Source organism: Anser cygnoides, chromosome 4, assembly GCF_040182565.1.
Source record: "Anser cygnoides isolate HZ-2024a breed goose chromosome 4, Taihu_goose_T2T_genome, whole genome shotgun sequence".
Lineage (NCBI taxonomy): Eukaryota > Metazoa > Chordata > Aves > Anseriformes > Anatidae > Anser > Anser cygnoides.
The window spans coordinates 16,075,422-16,080,601 of NC_089876.1; the positions used below are offsets into that span (position 1 = coordinate 16,075,422).

At 35.7% G+C, this 5,180-nt stretch overlaps 1 long non-coding RNA gene across 1 annotated transcript; it reads left to right on the forward strand.

The window, feature by feature from the left end:
• Positions 1–235: 235 nt before the first annotated feature.
• LOC136790644 (uncharacterized) lies at positions 236–4,119 on the forward strand. The gene is made up of 3 exons (XR_010830970.1): positions 236–698; positions 1,038–1,278; positions 2,851–4,119. It is a non-coding gene; the product is annotated as an uncharacterized lncRNA (long non-coding RNA).
• Positions 4,120–5,180: the final 1,061 nt, after the last annotated feature.

Consider the following 5,180-nt stretch of genomic DNA (forward strand, 5'->3'; position numbering starts at 1 on the left):
TATTCTCAAATTACTACCCACAGAGTCCCTGCATATGTTTTTCCTGAGCCTTACATTCCTTTTGTAACCTGTCACAATTTTGAAGTGCTCTTTTACATGTGCAGAGATGTGTGTGTTTCAACTATTACATGTGGTATTTTAGCAAGTTGGCCACTTCAAGAAGGTAAATGCAACTGTAGCAAAATCCGGCCCCAAGGTATTTGAGTCTTTGAACTGACAAATGCAGAGGGGAAAAGTTGTTTAGCGAAAAATTTTTAGCAGTGTTGATTTAGGAAGTAGTGGCTCATTACGATATCTGCTGTTGGGAATTATCTGGGGCCATCTGCTGTTTGGGCATGAGAAGCAGTATTTTGTTGCTTTTCATAGCTTATCTGCTATGAGACATGCTACTCATACTCTGCATGTGACTCTGCAAAGGGTCAGAATCCACTTTGCAGTTTCATAACTATTCACCTTTTTTTTTTTTTTTTTTTTTCCTGAAGCGATTTTCCTGGAACAAGACACTATCCTGTATGTATTCCCACAGATGGAATTTCGCTGTTTTCTGAGAGACATTTAGCAGGGAGAATGGTTTCAAAATAACGACTCCAATGAGAAAAATGCAGCTTCATTCATATAGCAGTGGAAAACATTTGGGTAGTCGTGGAGTGAATGCAGGCTGGGAATAAAAATCTACTTGAATTTTATTAGAAAAATAAGTACGTAAGATCTTCGGGGCTTTGTGAAGGTCACTTCATTTATTATTACTTTTTATTTTATTTTTTTACCTTAGGTTGCCCATAGGTATACTACAGTAATGATTATCTACCTATAATGTATCTTGTACATAATCATCATGGAGGAAATTTTGCTCATTTGATATCAGGAGGTTTCTTTTTACACTTTCAAGTTTTAAAACTTTTATACCGTGTCCAGGTCAGTTATGCTTTAGTCCCTGAATACTCATTGCTGCAACTATGGCTCCTAGTGGAGATAGTCTAATGAGCATTTTTATATGGTATAAAACTTCTCATGGATATTTTCTTTTCCCCCCACAGAACCCAACAAAGGATTATAAAGAAGAAGGAGACTCAGATGATGCATAACCCTTCTTTGCAGTGCTTTTTGCTGGCAGAACTGTGATGTATCTCCAGACCTTGGCATCTATGTCATTTACCCCTACCAACTTACATATCCCCAATTAACACAGATAGTTAATCAATGAAATGTGCTAAAAAGTGATTCAATAAGTGCTTATTTTACAGAGCAATACAAACATCAACAGCTGTCAACAAAATGGTAAGTAATAAAAGAAGTAAATTATAGGTTAAGAGATGTGAAAGAATTATTGAGAGAAATATGGAAACTCAGTGTGCTAACCCAGACAGAGGTAAGTGAAACTGGAGAACACATCAGTTAGCAGTAAAGAATAAGCAGGTGTTAAAATGATGATGGTAACGAAACTTATAACTGTATATGAAAACATCTGGTATCTATCTTTCATTGTAAGCTTTTTGTGACTGAGACTTGAACTTGACTTTGCAATATCATTCAAAAAAGCTTAGATACTAAAATTGTGTATTTTAATGGTTTCATTTCTTGAGTGTGCTGTAAGCATTATATTGAGTTTTAGCCTTAAATGTGATTTTCAATCATTCGTCATTTTCAAAAATGTCATCACTGGGTACACCTTCTGTGAGGAGGCAAGTCAACAAAACTCATGATGAACTCAAAGTGCAATAATGATGATTTTTTTCAACAATAAAATATTTTCAGACTTTCTTGTAACATAAACAATATATTTTATACTGTGTTTATGACTTTTAGTTCATAGATCCCTTAGTATGTGGGTGCATATTCATTCTTCTACTAAAGGCAATGCATCTCTTAGCAACAACTGATATTAACAAACTTGGTTCTGAATCTTTCTAAATCGCAGCTGTCATATATTTGCAAGGTACAAAAGTATTGGTTGGAAGTATAATCTAATTCTGTCTCAGTCAGTTCTGTTTGGTAGCTGAAGTTAAAAATATCTGTTTACGCCCACAGGAGAAAAATCATGCAAAGACTCTTTCCTCCATTTTATGTTCAACCTCTAAGCAGTACAAGAATTTTTGTATGGGATAATCTTCTTATATGAAAAATAATCTGTGTAAGAAATCGCTGTGTAGAGACTGTCTAGCACCATATGTATTTCACTTGCTTATTTTCTTATCTCAATATAAAATTTACATTGCTAGAGCTGACCATATTTTTTCCTGAGTTGTAGTCTCACTAAAGATTAGGTTGACTCTTAGGTAAGGTAAGGACATTACTCAACATCAGCATGTCCTTGAATAATGCAAGTACAAATCATGTTATGCAATACTACAATACCTGAAAGTCAGGTTTGACTTCTCACTGGTATATTTCCATTATTTGCTTGCTTTGGATACTCTATTATATAGCACAAGAGCTGCTCCATAGTGAGAATCAATGGTACTTTTCAATAACAGCATAATTTTCCATACCTACCACCTTTGAAATTTTTAGAAGAAATCGTTCTTTTGAGATATTTCTATGTGGCATCTTGTCCTGAGACCATAGTTCACAACTTCAAGGAGTGAAGGGCAGAGGTACTGAAAATTAGTTCTGTATTACAGATTTTTGAAAACATGGTTGCATTGTTTCAAAAATAAAATTCATAATATTCTTGTTTGTTTGTTTGTTTTTGTTTTGTCGTTCTTGTTGTTCAGACTTCTATGAGCTCACTAGTTTGATATTTCTAGAGCTCTTTCCCTGTAAGTGTTTTTATCAAGGCAATACCTTTCTTTGACTCTCAGTGCTAGTACTTTCCTGCCCATGGTCTGATCTCCATTTCTTGGTGTACAGATTTCTTCAAGTTTGTATCTTGAGCAAAACCACACAACTCAAACTGCTGCCTCCGTTGCAGTGCAGATACCTGATCCTCTGACACTTGTTACATAAGAAAAGAAGCGAATGATCTTTTCGACTCCACCATGACTGAACTGCATGACTTATGGGACATTTCCCCTCAAGGTTTACACCCTTGAAAGCAGATTATCAGCGAGATTCCTGAATCTTAGATTCCAAGTTCCTCTGTCACAATCTTCATCCCGAAGTGTTGGAGGAAACATCTCTTCCCACTTTATTTCTTGTTACATATTTGTAGCTATACTGCATAACATTTAAAGATGACTCCGTATATGACAAGGTGTTTTTAAACCTTATAAAATAAAAGTGAGGCTGCCTTTGACTCCATCCTTAGCTACTGCCTCAGCAGAGCTAAACCAGAGATAAGGTGTGAGGGGACTAGGTGGGAGTAAAGTGGAAAAGAACATGCAAATGTAAGGAAGGGTTATGAGAGCTCCAAAAGTCACAAAATGGGAAGAAAAGAGCATTAGTTTCAGCCCCCGAAACGTAAGGTTCCTGTACCTAACAGTGAAATTCTCAGTATCAGACAGGCAGTATTTTTTAATGTTGTTGTGTTTTGTTTGGTTTTATTTTTCCCTGATGTCATAAGTTACCTCTAAAAAATTTCAGTCTATCATTTCTTCAGAATTTTCAGATCCAGGAAGCAGAGGTGAAATCCAAAATTGAAAGTTGTCTGGATTTTGTGCCTGAATTCACAGTATGAGATTTCAGTCAAGCCAAACCCAAATGGAGATGGAAATTTCTGTTACAAGAATCATTAGCGATCAGAGTTGCTGTAAACAGTGCTATTGATTTTAATAAGCTGAAAATCTCAGCCCAGCAGGAACACATCTATTCTGAAAAGGTATGCAGACATATACATATATATAAGCCTTGTGCCTAAAATTAGAATGTGAGATCTCTAGATAGGATCTTAAGTCTCTCACTTCTGGGAAACATCTCTACTCAGAAGAGAATTCAAATGTGTTAGATTCAAACATAAGGGTAAGTGCCTTCCTGATTTTAGGAACTAACAGTGTTCTTCAAAAATGTTCAACCTCCTGGAGGTCCATCTGAATCAGTTAAGAGGTTCTGAGACTGCTTGTTTAGATTCCTATTTCTGAAAATCATGACCCATTTTGTAATTCTGGTTGCACATGAAAAAGCATGTACCATAATATACACAGAAGAATATATGTATTGTTTGCAAATGTATAACTAGTAGCTCTGAGGCCATTCCTTTAGTGACTGTGAGTCAAAATAAAGTCATGACCTTCAGTGGACTCATGCGTTTTTCATGAATTTAGCACTGGTTTTGAATAATTCGAAGTCTGAAACAAGAAAAGTTTATTATTTCAGTTGTTATGATGCATGCAGATCACCTGTGCACAATACAATCAAGGTGAAAAAACATATTCAGAACTCTTCACGCACACAGGTGTTGATTTTATATATAAATACACATCTATTTACATACATATAACAACAGAATGCTGAAATAAGGATCAACTTTAGGAGCCAAGTATCATTTTAACGTTAGAGAAGTTCTTTTATCAGCCAGTCTCTTTCAGGCAAGCGTTCAGTGCTAAACTTTTGAATAATTGTCTTCCCTTGAAATCTGTATTTGCTTATTGCTTTTGTTATTAACTCTTACAATCCAGATGTCAAACTTGACAACAGCATTTGGATCAAATTCAACTGTGATTCCAGTAACACCAATGCAATCTGCATGATCTTTGACATAATAGTGTGCAGACTTGGATTTTTGATGCATTCACAAACCATGTCTGTGAATATATGAAATTGGGTCTATCAATAGCAGAGTCACAGCACTGAGGGAATGATTTCTTATGTCACTCTTTTTGTCTTCAGGGCCCTCTATGGTAGCACGATGAGATAAGAATACATCGTCAACTGGAACTCAAAATTTTTTCCTTTTTTTTTTCCTTTTTTTTTTTTTGTTCAAGTTTTTATTTTAAAGTAGGCAATTTTAATTTGGCAGGCTCCGTACGAATCCAATCACCATTTGGAACTCAAGGAGGATTGCTCTACCTTGATGAGTAACAAGATGCACTGGAATGTGTTTGGGATTGCTCTTCCAGCCCTGGCAGATCATAAAGACAGGCAGTTACACTGAAAATGTTTGATATTCTTGCAAAATAACCCTCCCTGCCCTACTTTTGTATTAACAGGCAGAGTGTTAACTAACCTTCCTTTCCATTTTTCAAGTTATTATTGTTATGTGATTCTGTAACTTACAGCAAACTTGCTGTAATGTGCACCAAAGC